The sequence below is a fragment of the Phalacrocorax aristotelis genome, chromosome 5 (assembly GCF_949628215.1).
Source record: "Phalacrocorax aristotelis chromosome 5, bGulAri2.1, whole genome shotgun sequence".
NCBI lineage: Eukaryota > Metazoa > Chordata > Aves > Suliformes > Phalacrocoracidae > Phalacrocorax > Phalacrocorax aristotelis.
This window is the reverse complement of record NC_134280.1, coordinates 3,466,553-3,486,336: the sequence shown is the minus strand read 5'-3', so window position 1 is coordinate 3,486,336 and position 19,784 is coordinate 3,466,553. Positions and strand designations below refer to the sequence as shown.

The 19,784-nt window shown below is 40.9% G+C and overlaps 1 long non-coding RNA gene across 2 annotated transcripts in view; it reads right to left on the bottom strand.

Annotated features, from left to right (window-relative positions):
* Positions 1-19,784, bottom strand: part of LOC142057204 (uncharacterized) — a 223,548-nt gene that overhangs the window by 118,596 nt on the left and 85,168 nt on the right. For both annotated transcript variants that reach the window (XR_012660572.1, XR_012660573.1), the window contains exon 4: positions 14,347-14,470. This is a non-coding gene — a long non-coding RNA (uncharacterized LOC142057204). The remainder of the gene's footprint in view (positions 1-14,346; positions 14,471-19,784) is intronic.

The window sequence follows — 19,784 nt, the reverse complement described above, 5'->3', positions numbered from 1 at the left end:
ATATCATACTGCAGAGGAAATGCATTTGCATGAGAACCTTTTAACACCTTCACGAGCAAACCTTATCTTCCGCTTTAGAGACAAACCATGGTTTTGAGTGGCTGAAGATTAATACATAAAAGTTGTGTTGTTATTTACTGTTAGTAGAGCCATGCTTCTGGTAGTTTTCTGAAAATCTACACTTATTCTGCCCGTACTGCCATGCTTACTTAAGATTCCTGTGATACATTAATATAGCAGCGCATGCAGAGCCTGCTGTGAATGCGAGGCACATTTTCCCACAGAATTGTCTGAAATATAAATTCAGTGCTTAGTTTGATAAACATTTGGTTTCTTCACATTTCGATATTTGGAAAGAAAATAGATAGCTCATAATTAGCAAAACATTCACTGCAGAACGAAATAACCACAGTCCCTTTAATCTGTTGTTCAGCAGTCTGCAATAACTGTACCTCTATAAATAAATTTCTGCTTGCTCTTTTATATTTGTACTAGTGGCAAGAAATTCTCAACTCGAACTTGATAACAAAGGCTTTAGCGCTATAGTCTTGAGGTGTGAACCAACAATGAAAGCCATTATTTTTTATTACTTACCTGTTTCAACAGAAGAAGCCAGAGCCTAAGATATTCAGATTTGCAACATCAAAGTAAACTCTGCTACCTGACAGATATTCGATAAAGTATCACAAGTCATGCATGGAAAACATGAAGACTACACTGCCGTAAACATTAGCCGGCATGCCTAATATTTCTTGGTGGTCCGAGTTCACAGTTTTATATTTCAAAGGCTATGAATGAAGACAGCTTTACAGTTGCACGTGTCTTCTTGCCTGAAAGAGCTCTTTAACAGTTCTGAAAGTAGTAACTTTAATGTTCTACCCACCTCATCTTACCAGAGACTAACGATGCCCATTTAGAGTGGTATGTCGAATGGGAATAACCCAACATTTTCCAGTCTGAACATACTCGTCGTTTAGAGCCGCATGATTCTTTTCATATATCTTAGCGGGTTTTGTTCAGCTAGAAGTGTGTGGAGCATATATTCTAAATTACATGTCAGCTTGCAGCAATTGTTAATTTGCAGCAGTGTAATAGACTGTGAAAATGAAAGCTTTGAAATAATTGTCCACTTTCCTTTGACACAAACCAATTCCCGCTATTCAGACGTTTTCAAACAAAGTCCCGGTGATAGACTGGAGTGCCACAAATTGCTATTTCAGCAAATGGAAACCTATTTTAACTAGATGTTAGGGAATGATCATGGAAAACACAAAACCTTCAGCCTTGGCAGTTCAGCAGAATAATCTGCTACTCAAGACCTGCTTGAACACCTCAGCTGAAGAACAAATATTGAATCAACAGATCTGGAAAGCAACTTGCTGGAAGCTCATTTTTTGGAGGATGGGAAAGGCTCAACACTATTCACGTTTAAGTTCTGTATCTGAATCAAACAAATTGGAGCAAAATTCTTAAAGTTTAATTAAATAGATTTTTTTTCAGCCTCTATCAAGCTTGTAACTTATTGGTGCCAAAACAAGGTAATGCTGCTGTGAAGGCCAAGTGAGGTATGCATTAAATATACGTTGCAATGCAGAATCATAGAATCATTATGGCTGGAAAAGACCTCTAGGATCATCAAGTCCAACCACCAACCCAACACCCCCAGGCCTCCTAAACCATGTCCCCAAGGGCCACGGCTACACGTCTTTTGAACCCCCCCTGGGAAGGTGACTCCCCCACCTCTCTGGGCAGCCTGTGCCAGTGCCTGACCGCTCTTGCAGTGAAGACATTTTTCCTTATATCCTACCTAAAGACTAAGACTCTAAGAAGAGCGGTCTGTGAGCCGAGGATGACCACGTTACTCACACCCAGCAAAACCACAGGTCAGTTATGCGCATCCCCTCCAACTACCACCCAAACAAAACTGCACATCACAGCAGAGCATTACGTGATGAACAACTCAACTGAGTACTACAGAAACCTAACAGAAAATTTTCAGCCATTTTTACTGGAACTCTGGTACTTTAGCAGTAGCAGCAGATGCTGTATGCACTCATTTTGAGAAGTGTTGAACATCCAGAATACGAAGGGAAGTCAACAGCAGCTGTACACACTCAGCACCTCTGAAAATAGCAGCTACACAGCCTTGAGGCCTTAGGTGTTAGGAGTTCAATTAGAGGAAAATTAAAACAGTTCCATTATGAAGCTACTTTAAAAGCTGTTTAGACATAAGATATTTAACTTCAAATATGTGCATTTTTAAATTCCTACAGACTTAGAAGGAAACACTAGGTAGCACATTTTGAAATAAGTTTCCACAATGTCGGTAATATAAACGATCAGTATGTTGCCTTGGGACTTATGCACAAGGCATGTGTTTTCTTTCAAAAAGATGGTTTTAGGGGTCAGTCAACTCGTAACACTACTACTCACCCAAGCGACTGAGAGATAATTTCTGGTCTGTAATAAGCAGTACACATTAATCCCATATATAATTTTGCATAAAGAATGCCTGCCAATTTATATTATTTATGTGAAATTATAACACTAAGGGTGTAAAAGGTCTTCAGACCTGAGATTTGGCTGTTGCTTTACTAATTAATTTGCTATTTGGATTAATGACTTGCTAATATTTCAATCAAACATAACAGGCGATTGCACCTGGCCTGCCAAAGAGGTTTTAGTGGCTCCAAAAACTGCCGGCAGCCAAGAGCCCAGCAAAATAAGTATCCAAACTACATTATCCTAGAAGGAAAGAATTACATGTGCTAGGAACACAGGGATGTTCATACTAAACCTCACACCAGCTAGCAGGATATGGCATTCAGCATGCCTCTCCTGCCTAAGAACTGCAACACCGGACAGGTGCTAGGACTCGATTACTGCTCAGGCAATAAATAACCACAGACAGCTAGTGAACCAGATTTATAAGGGACAACTTTTAGGATTTGACAGGTTTGGAAATGTAGAGGGTTTCTTTTCTGTCATCTCTGTCATGACAAACTTCCACAACTGTGTTCGTTTGTTTGGGATTTTGCAAAAAGTCTGATTTTCCTTTATGTTTGTCAGATCAGGTTAAGGTATAGGGATTCCAGGCCTTCAAAACAACTGTTCTTGAAATGGGATCACGAGAGCGCTCTAGCAATGCTGAGCACCGTAGGCTCGCTAAGGTACACATCTTCTGCGCTGCATGGCCAGCGTGAGGGGCGAGTGGGAGAACTGTCTTGCAGTGACTTTCATCAGTCAGCTGATAAGCTTTCTAGAACCATTATTCACATAGGACAAAGGCTTCCTGAATCCCAAGCAATTTTGTACTGTGTCACATGATAGAAAGTACCACACGCCATAGATATCAGAGCATTAATTTCAAATCCTGGGTTTTGTGGAAGACTGGAGAAAAAGGGAAGATACTTTTTTTCTTGCATCTTGATTTACATGATGACTATCTGAAGCTATCGAGAGGGCCAGCACATTGGAACTAATGCCGTGATGTGGGCTGAAGAGAACCAGACTAAACATCCGTACCCTTCACTGCATGTTCACTATCTCCACTTGTACACAAAACATGTTTCCAGAGCACCCTGACAGATCATGCCATTTTCTATCAGTTTAACACAGACAGATAAACTGGAAAAAATAGTCACTGTGACACTTCCACCTTCTTTCTGCATCCTGATCTCAGGTCACAGAGCAGACGCTGCTGAGACACACAGGCACTCTGAGCTACGTCTGTTCTGTGGCTCAGGGCAGCTTCCAAAGCCCCCTGCCGGGACTAAAGCATTAAGAAATGATTTATTTCCAAGGCCTGAACTGAACCAACTTTTACGAACCCTAAAGATATTTATCTGAAAAAGCACTGGGTCTGCCTAGGCATAAAACGTTGGGCAGACTGGGATACGATAAGAATATTCAGCGTACCAGCACAAGGCCGCTTCACAAACCAGTCAGCTCTGTGGCGTTTGTGTGCAACACTAGGCAGCAAGGTGAAAGCAAACATCACAATGCGCGATCAAAAGCAGAACAGCTTCAACACAAAGCACCGCGAGGGTGGCCAGCCTGGCACCATCCAGTCCCACCTCCTGCATTAGGCTGGCCTCTGACACCGGAAAGGGGCAACTCACTGTGGAAAAGGTGCATCCATCAATACACAAATTTGCACAGTATTTTAACTCAGCTTTCAGGAGAAAACTTAAGTGGGAGTTGCAGTAGCTTCACACATACAAAAGAAGCCCTACTTAAAAACAAAAAAAAAAAAAAAGAAAGAAAAAAAAAAGAAAAAAGACAAGGCTAAAGAACCAGGAAGTGGAGGAGTAAATGGCAGTGGTAGAGCAACGTCTCGCTCCATTTAGACAAGCAGACATACTCTTGCAATTTAATGGATTGTAAGGACTCAAAGATATTTACTGTCTAGCCACGTAAGTACATTCCAGCTCTTGATTTGCTTTTAGCATTGAAACCAGTCATATATTACATCAATGTGATTCTTGTTTGTTGAAATAAGTGAATAATTTGGGGACTATATTCAATTCACTGTTTTTACATTCCCTTGTTTCATCTGTTCTCAATTTCCACAATATGCTCTTTGGAAAACTACAGCTGGAAGCACACAGCCAGTCAGAGAGATTGGTCAAGAACCCTGACATCTTAACTAATTTGCTCAACTACATGTTAAATTAATAACATACAGGCTAAGTTGTTACAAACATGACATACATCTTGGTTTTTGGGTTCAAGCAAATTGAGGACACAATTCTGTTAAGCCAATTTGATGGCTCATTTCTGCCAAAAGGTGCTACTCCATCCCCCCACATGCACAGCCTCCCCAGCCAGCGTCCCCATCCCCTTCCTTGCACTGGCACTTGCCTGCCAGGACTCATCTGCCAAGATGAGCCAGTTGGGGGAAGTTAACCAGCAGAAACCATCCACTATTTTTGGTAGTGTTGATTTTCTGCGAGCTTAGGGCTCTCAGCAGGCTCCCTGAAAGGTCAAGAAGTCAGTATAGAAAAGAAGCACAAGTGTGCAGCCAGGGAGAAGTGGAAGGAGCCGACTGTCGTATCATAAAACTGCACCATCAGAGCGTACCTGGTGATGGCTTCACTCTTGTTTTTCTCACGTGAAAAAATTCAATGGTTCTGAAATGGTAGAAATACTGTTTCTATTGCTAAAGCCTGTAAATTCTGATGTTACTAGCTTCTGATGTTCTGTGGAATAACTACTAAGGCAATTTTCCACAAAATATTTCAAGCCTTTTTTTTTTTTTGCTATTGTAGGGCTTAAAATTCAGCTACTCAGAGATAGCCAGTGAAAACAGAAACATCAGCCATCTAAATTCCCATAATATTGACTTGAAAAAAAATACAACAATGTTTACTCTATTGCTTTGGTGTGGGTTGGTTTGTTTGCAGTCAAACCGTAATTTATACTGGCTCCTCACATATTGGTATGTTGAGGAAATAAACAGTAAATACTATTTCCAATCCATCTGTTTAACTTGTTAGAAAAACAAGAGTCAGAGACTTTTCAGAATTGTATTTTTTTCCCTGTACAAAAACCAAATAGGGAACCAGGTGTTTGTTATGCTTAAAGTACTCTGTGTGTGCCTTTGGATGAAGTATCCAGTCTGACTTCCCAGCTCTCACTCCGGTCCTGGTCCTGGCAGAGGTTTGCGGAGTTTGCAGCACGTGCGTGACAATCGTCTGGAGGACGCCCACCACGCCTGCGAGCCTGGTGAGAGCCATCCTAAGGTGTGATTAACTCTCCTCACTGTTCCTCTTTGTCTGACACACGACTATGCCTTTTAGAGAAAATGTCACCCGCATAACACGAGCTTTCTACGAACCGTGCTGCGAGGAGAATCAGGCCGGCTCCTTCGCTGTTCACCTGCTGGCTGGGGAGTGGAAGACACTCAGTCGGTGCATAAGAAAGAAGATTTTTGCATTGTCATCTTCAATCCTTCACAGACAGAAAAATGAAGGTACTTATCCAATATTTATTCTCAAAAACTGATCAAGTACTGAACAGCTGATGCAGACTGCCTAATGTACGGCCTATCGCAGGATGCAGTGCTGCTCTAAGGGTTACCCCAGTCAGCAATACTTCCGAAGAACGTAGCCTGGTTAACTCCACTCAGCTCCAGCAGTCTCGTTAGGTTTAAACTAGCATAAAACTGAAGTAAAACAGCCTCACAGTGTCTTACCTAGCCACATTTTTCTGGCATTCAGCAATGTTGGCTTATAGTACCAACTATACAAAGGCCTATAACAAAAAATTATATTTAAATAAAAAGCCAACATAGTGCATGTTTTAGCCATCTTGTCTAGCAGTTCATGGACACTAAAGAGGATGTGGTGTTTCTTTGGTCTCTTGAGCTAATCCACTCACTAAGCTGAAAGAAAGCCTTATTAAAAAAATAAAAATAAGAAAAAAAAGACCTGGCTTACAATGGCTCAGGTGAATGCCAGAGCTGGTAGGAAGGAGCACCTGGCTACCAGTGAGAGAAGGTGGAAAGGAGAGGAAAGGGTAGGGCCTCCCTTTTGGCCTCAGCTACCAAGTAGACAAGGCAGAGGAGCCCAACTGCATCTGTCAGGATTCATGTTCTGCTAAAAGGTGGAACAGTCTGGGGAAGACAATTCCTTCTCTTCAGATTGTCATTTTCTATGTCTAAGTAATTCACAGGCAACGAACGTGAGAGGGGGAAAAAAAGTATTTGTTGACTCCTGTAAAACGAGATAGAACTAGCAGCTTTTAAGGGTTCAATTATGCTGCTTTCAAGATCTAGGTCAGCAAGTTAGTACCTTTTTTAAAATATTAAAAATGTTGAGATGGATATGAGTTTTGCACTCAAACCCTGAGGTAGGTAATTTAAACCATCTGAACTGTAGAGCTGTTGCTGAAGCCAATAAAAGTATTTCATAATTACTTTTGCTTCCTTTTTCACCGGTATCAAAACCCATCATTGTTAAAGTTCAGAAACATGCCACTTTTCAACAGTTTAAGAAAAAATGCCTACCTAACTAGCCAGATCAGTACTTGAAACAGTTGTGGATGGCAGGAATATTCTCAGGTGTAAGTTATGAGCTTTGGAACAGCAGGTTTCAGACACTCACCAGATTTCTGAGACCGTGAGATATCTGAATTATTTTATCTTCATTCTGTGACTTTGAGCGTTTTCCTACAACACCCACTCAGAAGAATCTTTCAAAATATTTTAGGTGTATTCCACATAAACCTAAATCTATTGACAAACTTTGCTTTTGTTTTTGTAGCCTGTCTTGGTCAACTGCAGATCTTTTTAAAAAAGGATTTAATATGCTCTTGGGTTTTTGTTTAATTTCCAGTCCTCTAGCAATGGATTAAAATACATAAACAGGCTACAGCTGTTTAGCCTTCTAAATTCTGACACCTCCTTCCTCCATTTGGGACTATAGTCTCTTTTTCTTTTTGTCTTTGACTTTTTGTAGACTGAAATCCAATACTTTTGTCTGCATCTGCTGCTAAAAGCCATTTCTCCCCAGCCACAGACCAGTCCCCTTGAGTCTCATTAAGCACATTTACATTTGGCTCTTAAAATCCTAAACAGAGCATTTCATGCCCAGCAATAGTGCACTGATGAAAGATGCACTCTATGCATGGCTTCTGTAATGAGACATGGTAATACCCCATTTTTGGGGGGACTCAAACAGAATCTTATTTAAAAAAAAGTGACTGCCCTGTTTTCAGACCTTTTTTTTAAATAATCAGTACTTTTCTATAGTAGGCAACAATTAAATTTAATTAAAAGGCATATAAAAAGTAAAATTTTGCATTGTGGATTAATTCAGTGGGGTGTGTGTATTTGTGAAGCTCCTCTTAAAGTCAATCAAAAGGGGTTACTTCCTCAAGAAGATATTATCAACACTGAGAGTCCCAAGGTATGCAAGACATTTGGTGCCATCAGCCTTCCCAAAGTCACGTGTGTCAATCAGGAATAGCAGGAATACTAGATCACCACAATGCAATTAAATACAATTGATCAACTCTGAACCGATTGCTTCCAGAAGTGCCCACTGAACCCTTTCAGGTGGCAGGAATGTCAGGAATTCATGATTCTGGCACACAACAGTAGGAAGTTATTCCAGACCGGCTCCTACAAGTCATGTTGGCTTCAGTTCAAGGCTTCTATTGATCATTCCTGTGGTAGAGTAAAATAAACAACGAAAAAAAACAAACCCAACACCAAAACAAGAAGGAAGCAAGCATTCAGGAACCCAGCCCTGAATCACTTGGGATTTAACATGAACAAATAATATCTTGCATCATATTACCAGCCAACAAGCAGAACAACCTGTAGGCCACAGGTGCAGTATGCTCACCACAAGAAGCTATCTTTAATCACCTGGCTGTGCTACCTGAAATAACTGTATATTCTGCGCAGCTCCTACCTGTAGTTCCAAGAAAACTGAGTAGCATTAGACTAACCTAAAGCTAATGAAGGAAGTCAGCTCTGTCCCCAGAGTGAATTGTCACATTTACCTTTGCAAGAGCAGATGGGAAAAGCAGGCTTTTGGATGCTTCTGTGGGAGTTTGCAGCCAACAGCTCAAGGTCTACTAGACCTTGAGCTTTCAAAACATGGCTTTCAAAGAACGGACAGCTATCACCGTCTCCAGCTGACATAACTAAACAATGCTCTGATTCCTTCATAAAACTTGCCAGCAATGTCACTTTAGCTGGATTATGCCTTGAGGCACACCACCACCAGAAGACATTGTGTGATCCAAAAGCACAATGGAGACCTCACCACCATGACGTGGACAGCATCTGAATGGGCTCAAAGTCTTTTTTCCATACTTTGGAGGACATAGTTAACCCAAAAGCACTAGCTCTGATTCATCTTTAAAGGCAGAATAAAATCAAGGAACTGTTAAGAACCTTAAGGTTGCTCAGACAAAGCAATCTAACAATTAGCAAATATTATCTGTTTTGTAAATATGATCTATCAAATCAAACATGATCTATCATGTAAAAAATGTGAGATCACTAAAAAACTGAGTCCTTAAACGAATATGATCTCAAGAAAATCTGGCAAAGGAGTACCAGCTAGCTCGATGATGGCTAGGCCTTACAAGCCAACATAGTGAGACCATTATAATAGTAGTAGCCTGAAGTACCCTCCTTCCATTCAGAGTCACAAGCCAGAAGAAGGCTCAGTTTAGCCCTCTGAAACATTCTTCTCCACCCACAGAGGCTGCAAATTTTATCTGAGAAATTCAGCCTGTGGTACAACCAGCAAATTCCTCGGCTGGAAACAAAGAAGCATTGCTGTCATTCAGCAGTCGTGGGCTGAGGAACTTCCTGCCTCCAGCCAACAGAAGAACTCTCCTGTTAGTGCTGCAATCAGCATTTACCAACCTACTTCCCATTCTCTATTCTGTGGCCAAAATTGCCTCCAGCCAGAAGGACAACATATAGGCAGCCTTCTGCCTACATTTCCCCATTACTATCCTTATGCAGGCACATAGAAGATAAGAACTCAGAAAGAATAAATTCTCAGACAAGGTCAAGTGTAAGAGCCGTCCGACCTCTTCTTCTTTTAAATCCTTAGTCTGATTCATTTGTTTCTGTTGTTCCCATTCGCTACCGTCTCTGCAAAATCCCTAGTGTGAAGACATCCTCTATCACAGAAATCACCATTAAAAACAGCTGGTCTTTTTTAATGTAAGACAAGAGTCAGAAGCACCAACACCTTTCTCTGGAGATCTCAAGAATCTCCTGTTCTAAAAAAATCTGTAACCTTCATCACGTGCATCCATGTAACTCTCACTAAAAAGAAACGAGTCTATCCCTGCTACTTAATGAAAATACTACAATATATGATTTTCACCTGGCCACACATATATAAGCAGACGAAAGCTCTTCCTTCCTCCTTTGACCCAGACAGACCTCTAATTGCAATAGGTATTTGAGTCTGTGTTATACTTCCTGAGCAGAGTCTCCCAGCTGGGCCTAACTGATGTGAATAACAGTATAGGGTAGGCTATTTGAGTCATTTTTCCTTCAAATGGCTTTACTTCTGAACCACAAAATAAAAAGAAGCAAGAAAGTGCTCTTAGGTATCACTTACAACAGAGTAGTGAACAGAACCAATCTCAGAACTGAGCCTGAGCTTTACTCAAATTCCTTCTTACAATTTACGCTGTTGATGCAAAAGAAAAAAAGTTTGGGCAACAAATAATGATCGGTAAAAAGCAAAACACTCAAAAATCTTGTAAGTATTAAGTTGTGTTTTACCCTGACTGGTGCAAACATGACTCTGTAGTTCTGACAGGGCACTAGAGAGGTCCAGATTCAAGTAAATTCACTGCAGCAGAGTCTTTAAAGTCTTCTTTGGATACTCAGGAATATCACAAAAAATTTATAAACTTCCTCAGTTATTCCAGATTTTTCACTGCTCACAAAAGTGCCAAATATTCAGCTGCTGGCAGGGGCTCCACAGAAATTGATATAATTTCATTATTTCATTTTAATATCCAATTATCCTCTGCATATATACACACTTCATTTGAGAAACAGAATTCTTTCAAAAAGTTCAGATGAAGAAAAACCAGAGCTACATGCCTAAGGTAGGACTAAATATTGTAATCACTTTTCATGCATTTTTAAATGTTAATTTTGTTTGAAATATTCAGATGATTTCCTCACACCTATGAATAAATAATCCCATGCCTATGTGTATATTATTTGTAGGCACAGGAAAAAATGCAGCAATGAATCTTAATTCTTTTCTGCATCACCCATCAGGCTACAGCCACCCAGCAGGCAGGAGAAAAAGGATGTGAAATAGAATGGATCTTACTTCTGAGAGATGACAATGTTTTGAAAAATCCGGGGGACAGATAGCTGATGCCACCCCACGGTGTTTTATAGGCTGCTACTAAGAGAAATTTTACTCTCCTGGGGGTGTTGATTAGACTTGTAAGAAACTTTCTTACGTTTTCACTTCAGAGACATCGAGAACCACAAGATGTAAAAAAGCTTCTTATAGCAAGCAGCCAATGCGAACCACGGTCAAAGTCACTGCTTGGGCAGGGCAAGAGAACATAGGAACCATGTGGTCTCAATATTACACAGAAATGAGCGAAAGGGGCAGGGAAAGCCTCACATACTGCTGATGCTGATCAAAAAAGTTTAGAAGTATTGTGCTATTTAAAAAACCATTAGGTACTGTATATAACGGTGCTGGTTTTGACCAAAGCCAAAGATGGAAAATTAGAAGTCTGCTTTTTCAAGGCCCTGCAAGAGAAAAGGCTGAGGAAGAAATTGGTAGAGTGGATGCAGACTTACTTATTCAAAAAAATTTACAAGTACCGTTTCTGCTAAATAGAGCAGGCATCAAGCAAGAGCTTTATGTTCTGTCAACCTTGCCAAAAAAGGTGTGTGAATGCAAGTTCTGATTCTATTTCCTTTTTCTGTCTCCTTTTTTTCTCAAGTTCATGCTCAGCAGTGCTTCAGGGTCTCTGGAGCTTCTCTGACAACTACCCTGGTTGGGTAAGAGGCTAAATGGCAGAAGATCTCCTCTTGCATGCACATCCTCACTTCCTTTCAAAAATTGCCTTTAGCAATAGCATATATATAACGTTTGCATGCTTTCACATGAAATGCAGCCAGTGGCCCTGTCGTCTGTCGCACATGTGTATTAGGCGAGATGAATCTTTTTGTCCCCCAAGTGACGTATTTCAAAAATAGACCACTGTATTCAACCACCTAGGAAGGCAGGCTTCTGTTAACAGCCTGTGCTTTGCTAATACATCCTCAAACTTCTGTTCTTTGAAATAATAAAAATTGCTTAGCAACTCCTAGTGATTCTTCTCCTGATGAGGTTCTGCTGAAATCAGTGGGGACTCTTCTACCAATTTTAATGGGCGTCAAGTATATCAGCTCGTGTCTCATAATTTTGTTCCTGTAGCAATACAAGCTAGGCATAGGTAAGAGCCAGTCACAGTACAGCCTGCGTAAAAACAGAACAGGAAAAAAAAATTGATTCTGAGCTGTCTGGGGGACAGATTAAATTTAGCACAAGAGCGAAGCAGAGGAGAAAAACTGTTAACAGTTGCACTGCTGATGTCTCTGTTTAACCCTCTCGTGCTGACCGTTACTGCCTTATTCTCCTGCAGGCATTGTTGGGAACAGAAGAATGGGTGACAATATTTACATAAGGCTCCTCTCAAGGGTGAGGGGGAGTATGGGAAAAGCACCGAATGTTGATTTACTGAGGGGTGTAAGAGGCAGCCCTAACATCATCACTAATTTTATTAACATCACCCGGTGCTTCGTGTGTCACAGGATGGAGTCCCAGGTCCCACCACCTTTCAGACTGAAGTGTGGGCTATGGCATCTGTTAAAAACTGTCATAGGTATGTAGCAGGGACTGGCTTAAAAAGTAAGACTATCATTAAGGATATGTAACTACTTGTTTTCAGTCCAGGAAGCCAGGTCATTTTGGGTTCCCATAAATAGAAAGTGGCAAGCCAGTAAAAAAAGACTCAGATTCTTGTTGCACAATTTTTCTCCTCCTGTTTTTGATTTAATGCCAATGTAACCAAAAGATTGACCTACAAGAGCTCAGATTTCCTTCCTGTTTCTTCCCTCCCATCTCCAAGTTTCAAATTTATAACTTTGTTATCTGTAAACCCTGCTATAGTTCTCTTCAACAAAGTTAAACACACTGTCAAATGAATGAGCAGTTAAAGTATGAGCTAACCCCATCCAAACACCATCAATGGTTATATCAACATAGCGATGGCTTTTTAGCATGGTTTCCTAAGAAAGCAAGGCTTATGTAAATATCCTAGTCACCAGTCTGCCTATGACCCTGTTCTCCCACTCCAGCAATAATTTTTGAATTATTGGCCAATTTCAACTGTGTTTGATGAAAGGACAGAAATCTCAATGCCATTAAGGGATGGAAGGGAAATCAGAGATGCCCAAAACAGTGCTCCTTCTGCGGGCATCTGACTCAGCTGTGGGGTGCCAAGATTCCTAAACCTCATTTGTAATCAGCTCCTGCTCCATTTGTTTCAGAGAAACTCACAAATTTGACCTTATCCTGAAAAGGACCAAAAACACTCAGGCACTTGTTCGGTTTCATAAAGGAGCCATGACAAAGAGTTGAGAGGCCATGAGGAACAACTTCTGCTCAAGTCTCGGCACTAAAACCTGTGCTTATTTCCTTTGCAGTAGCAAGGCAATAAAGGAGATTCACATGCAAGTCTTCAGCTCTGCAGGATTTTATCTGGCAATGTACTTCATTCAACTCAAGCTCAGCAATTGCTTGCACCAGAGCATTTGCCATTAATAAGACACTAATCCTCAAGCAAAGAGTCAGTGCGAAGACATGTCCTGAAGTAAGGACTGAATCTGGTAGTCCACATTAAGGCTCGGGACCAAATTTGAGCTCTGGGACAAAATCAAGACAAGCAGCCATCTATGCCGGTACAAGGAAGTCCCGTAGTGCTTGCAGCTCGGAAGAGCTAGTTTTAGCCTGACACCATAAAGTCTACTTCTCATTTAGTTCTTGACAAAATAGGGTTCCCTCTTTGAATCTTTTACAGTCAATATGATCTCTCTCCCTCCCCTGTAATCACAACCACCTCACTAGCAGTAAAAGAGCCCATCTTGTCAGCTTTGCAGTATGGCAATAATGCTGCCTTTTGACTTCTTTCTGCAGAGTGGAAAGATATTATATTATTAACTGCTAATGGCAAGCCCTCGCCGCATATTAATAAGCCAGCCAATGAACAACATGTACTTCATTATTCGTATTACAGCTAGCACAACAAGCTGAGGTGACAGACAAGTACTGAAAAAAAAAAGCTAAAAGGTATCAAAAAACGTACATATGCTCCAAGTTGTTGAAAAACATGTTATATCCAGGCAGATATTTTTAGGCTTCCATAATCCAACAGGTGCCTACATTATGCTAGAAGTCTTTAATCTATAAAACTGGATTTACAGCCAGTGCTTCAAGAAGAATGAACGCACCTAGCAGCCACAAAGACCTACAGTCTCTGTGCATTTAACTGGCACAAATTTGTAGGACTCTCTTAGAACTGGCCACAGTTTTAATGGCCACAAGGTAGTAGGGGGGTTGTTTTGATTTATTTGTTATTGGTTTGGGTGAGCTTTCACTTAATCAAAGCTTTAACAACATGTTACTCTTTCCTTCGAAAACTGGCCTGCAAACAGCATATTTAAATAGCAAACAGTTTATTGTTAACTTACAGAATCTAACAGCTAATGACTCATGCACGGGTTAAAGAAAACCATTACCGATGGCTTCCCTAGCCCATACTGTAAAAACAAAAACTCACCAGTTGTACAGAAAGGATTTTTCTTCCAGTCTCCAAACAGAACAGATTGTTTCACCACAAATGCTGTCAAGTCGTTGTCTGATGGGCAGAATTCCTTTCTTGGTCAGATGTCTGCACCACTGACCTGTTAACAGAAAGCATTGGGAAGCTTTTACTTATTACAGATAGTATATAGGTTGTATTAAATCACTGTAAATAACTGTCAAGTTCGTGCAACCCAGAACACTCACTTATTGCATCAAGGGGACCCCCCAAACCAACTCTGGAATTCAAAACTAGGTGTTTCACTACTAGTTTCCCATGTAATCTAAACTACCACGTATCCAGATGGTCTGTGTACTTCTGTGTGCATCCTCCTTCAGACCCTAAATCACGCTCAGCAAAACAATGACTTTTCAACAGTGTGATAACCTTGGTTACTGTCCAGTTATGCATTTATAAATCTTTTTAAAGCCTAAAGAACAAATTCCTAGTACTTACTGTAGAACAAGAGTCACTGCAGTTACTACAAGGAACGGGTATTTTGAACACCGTTGCACAGGTATAAACCTAAGTAATCCTCATATGACAAGATGCTTCTATTCACATGGTTCCACTGATTCAAGCAATATTCATTTATTTAACCACTACCAAAGTGTTGCTTCCATTGAAAATGAATTTATGACCATTCAAGTCTAACAGAGGCCTCTGCACGTGAAACTTCTTAATGTTACACGAAAACACCTAATTGCCTTCCCTCTCCTGGCGATTCAGTAGGAACACCTAGGCAGACGCTGAAATGGCAGTTTGTCAGATCTTTCTCCTGCCCACAACGCAAGAAGGGTGATGGCTGATGATTCTCTGCTTCCGAGAGCACCTGAATTCCCCAGTTCTACTGTTTTCCTTGGATCAGCATATTCTGGCATTCTTACCTTCTCTAAGCACTACCCTCAGTTCTTCAGCAATTCCATTTCAGTCACTTACATTCTTATGGACTGGGAAGTTATTCGAAGTGAGAAGATAGCTATATTTAAAGCAGATATGAGTAATTTTTTTTTATATACCTTCAACAGTGTAACTTGATTTCACATTAGTAACATCTAGTTTTAATGTCTTACTATTAACTCCACTTAGAAATAGGGAAGCTGAGTCACTGAAAATTTGAATAGCCTGCCCAGTTAAATTCAGGAAACTAGATTCCCAGCCCAGATATCGACCACTAGATTAGCCTGCCCTCCAGTCGCTTCTCTTGGAAGATTCCCTCACTATTATTGACTGCTATTAACTTCTACATGTTTGTACAACACAAATGCCAATGGTGAACAGAGAAGAAATTGCAAGTTCTATAATAAACACTTGGCAAACTTCAAAATGGAAGATACGTCTCCTGCCTGACCTTATTATCCCTGAACCAGAATGATAGTAGGATTTAGCAATGAAAAAAAGATAAATCTAAGCTTTAAAGTCATTCTAGCAAAAGCATTAATCCTTTCTGCCCTTTTAGGAACCGGTTACTTATTTTCTCTGAGCAACAGAGCAATAAATATAAATTGTGCAATCCTGAGCAACAGAAGGACAATGTTACTTTGGGTTTTAGTAGGATATAGGAGTTACCATAAAAGCAAATCACTAAGACAGATCAGTTCCTTATTCCACAAATATGGAATGAAAGGGATACATCTTTCATCGGATTCATTTGAACACTAAAAAGGGAAAAAAAAAGGAGAAAAAAATACACAGCCAAAGAGCTCACAAATCTCTGGGACAGAAATAGGGATTCCAGGTACAGCAGAATCTGCAAGTGAGAATCAATATACAAATAACGTGTGTCCAGCACACTCAAAATGCTTTTCTTAAAATTCTAAAGGAAAACAAATGGCAAATGACTGAGGAAGCTCTGAAATCAAAGTCGTCTCCTGCCTGTGTGAATCCTCCCAAAAACACAAGACAGTGTTCTTAAATGCTAGAAGACAGCACTCAGTCTGGTGTCGGAGGTCAGCCTCTGAGGAGGAGTAATTCACTGAAGAAGATGGTGATGTCAGCTCCAGACATGAGATGGAAAGGATCCAGGAAACCTGTTAGTTCTGCAACCATTCAGGAACAAATATTTAACTTGGGAATTAGCAAGGAGACCAACTTGGAACTGGCAAGGATCTCTGTAGAGAAGCAAAGCAGGAATTATATAAGAAATGCAGGTCAGAGTCTGCAAGGAACAGGTCCTGTTCTGCTCGTTCCTCCAGCTGTTCCACCCAGACCGAAGCATTTACATCAGTCAGGCATCTGTATTTTGCATCGGCTTCACTGAGACTGGAAGCTACCGTGCTGCGTTACGCGGCAGCTGGGATGCCTTGAAAATGAAGAACTCTTGCCTAGCGGGGAAAAAAATAACTTCCATGAAATCACTGTATCTTGGAATAAAGTTTTCTGAACATGCCATGGTCTGATACTCTTTTCACATCAGTCTAAGGCTGGAAGAACCAGTTTTATACATCCACAAATTTCCACTTTCTGCTTTTGGAACCTTTTATGCCCATACGAGCAAGGCTGAAAAGCCTTCTTGTGAGCAGCGAACAGCCGATACACAAAGGTCATAAAACCACAACTCAAGCTTCTTTCAGACAATGAAAACTTCAGCTACCTGAGCCTCATTTCTCTCTGATGCAGTATTTTCACAGCTGTCTAATTAAGTTTTTCTGGGTTTCTGCATCAATAACTATACCTTGCTCCAAATACCTAGGTGTTTATTAAATACTTCTGCCTTCTCTGCAATTCAAAGTGAAATATCCCCCTGGCAGCAGCGAGAGCAGTTCTAGGCTCTGCCCACCTGCAGGCTCTGGGATTTAAAGCCCGCCAGCACATGTACACACCTGGCCCAAGATGCAGAGTAGGAACCATCTCAGGTGGTTTAGAGAGGATGAGCTTAAGTAAATACAGTATAATTCAAAGAATGGAGACAGAGATTTGAGCCCTGATTTAAAGAGCTGAAAAACAGAACAGGATGGAACTGCACTGGTGTGGGAAGCTGGAGAGCATGGTCTGGGAAGTCCAGAGCTGCTGCTGCTGCCACCACAGCTGTAAAACCTGGGAACTCACAATGCACCACTGAGCCCTCCGACTTTCCCTGCAAATGTCCTCATCTCACATTCATTGCCACATACTTCCTCTTTCCTAGTTGTTATTCGGTGCATTGTTGTTTGCTCTACTGCCAATTATTTTCATATTTTTCTTAAGTGGATTACTTCTTGACTAAATTTTTTTCATGTCTGTGGAGCCACAAGTGTTTGATATCCCAGATGATACTTCCAGATAATTCCCAGTTTCCAATAGTATTCCCCCACGAAGATACACTCCCAAATGCATTCTGTAACTGTATGCATCAGTATAACTCTGGAAAATTATTCCTCTTGATGTGGTATATATACATATGTGCAAGCACATGAGTCCATGTGCACATACATTTGTGTGCATAAGCCATAGCTAAATAAGTGGAGCCGTGTCCTACTTACAGGAGGTAAGTGCAACCAGATTGCGATTAGTACGCAAGGATTCATAAGGAAGTACTCTGTTTCTGAGTGACAAAGAAGCATTCTTTGTCCCTCAGAATTGGATTAGCCTATGTGGTGACACAAGCTTTTTGTGTTAAGAAAAAACATTTATATTTTTAGATGACCGCTCTTCAATAGTTCATTATCCACATGCAACAATTTTCTAACCAGAAAATCTTTTCAGATTTATCAAAAAGCATATTCATGGAGGACTCTTAGAAGATTGGCCCAGAATTCACTCAACAGTGAACACCAATCTTCAATTTGAGGAGATAAGAGGACCTGGTAACAAGTTCTATTATGCTCAAGAGAAAACTGAATATAAAACTCATGTCTTAGCATTTTAAGTGAAAGTGTTGCCCTTCTGCATGGCTGAAAGCTTCACACTGTGCTGAGAATAAACTTGCAGACAGCAATGACAGCTGTGGGAATGATGCCACATATTAAAATGTTTAAACTCTCCTCACAGATGACAACAGGAGTAGTCACCCAACAGAGCATCGTTCTGCTCAGGTACAGGTCAGCTGAGACAAGGAGCAACACTTTGGAGAAGACTAGAACTTGAAAAGCAACATAAAACCAAAATAAGTTTTTAAAGATAACCCTTTAAAATAAGGAAGAATGCTTAAAAACATAGATTAAAACTAAGAAATTATTGAATTCCACATCAAGCTAATTAATTTAATCCATAAACTGGCATATATGTTGCCAGATAAAAATGGAAAGCTTCACACTGATCTCAACAAATTATGGAAAAATGCAAGAGTAGGTACCTAAATGTACGTTAGGCATCTCCTCCTGCCCCCACCATCAATAGAAGGCAAATATCTACACTGAGCCATGCCCATTTGCACTGAAATAAATCAGCATATAGCATACGTAACAATCTTTTCATTAATTCACTTAAAATAATGTAAAAGATACTGCGTTGTGACAGCCCCTGAGATTCCTTCTCACCATCAGATCTGGAAATCGTGGGTTTTTAATAAGATTAGAGACAGCTGAAGGGAAGAAGCCATACTTTGGAATTCCTGATTTGCACATGACTACTTGTACCTAAGCGTCAGGAGTCTCAATCCTCAAATTAGGAGGCACAAAATCAGAAAACACACCTCGGATGCACGTCAGAAAGCTGTGGCCTGTTGTAGTAGAAAGTTACTAATCAAAACCTGAGTCTTTGCAGAATCACCAAAAAGAGCATGAAAAGCCGACCTCCTGTCCACAGGAGCAGCAGTCCTCTGTGGCTGTAGTACGGAGCACCGCGATAGCTTTCAGCACGGCTTTCTGTAGCCATTGAGTCCAATGGTCAGGTGAAATGACGTGACTCGGGGAGCCCATTCCCCACTTCCCCGGCTCTGTGATACGCCAGCTGAGCGACTTCTGCAGGGTTCCATTCTTCTCCATGAAAGGCAGCCCAGGGACAAAACTTGCTGTCTTATCCCAGATTGCATTTTAGCCCCCTCTGCTTATATTGCCTTAGCTAAAAGTAGAAAGATGTTCGCATATGAAGCAAGGAATTAATTTTCTCAGCCTGGTATGGAGCCAGCATTTGCAGCTCTTCTAGGCCTGAAGGCTGCTCCACAGGCTAATTTACAAAATGAGGATAAACATCCCGAGCTTTACAGAACAACACGGAGTGCACATTTGACAACGCGCTGTGTGCATTTGTTTACTTTTCGCTGCAAAAGCTGCCGTGATGTAAGCTTCCCTGGCACTCTCCCTTCCTGTGCCTCCCCTTAACTCCGGGCAGGAGAACGGTGGGTGAAGGAATGGTTGGAATGTGTTTGCTGTAGCACAGTTTTCTGCTCTGCAATCACTTGCTGCTTCCTGTCAGACTGCAGGGAAAAGACAGGCTTCTTTTAAGATCCCCAGTTCAAAATGTAGCTAATGCTCCATTTTCTTGGGATAAAGCAT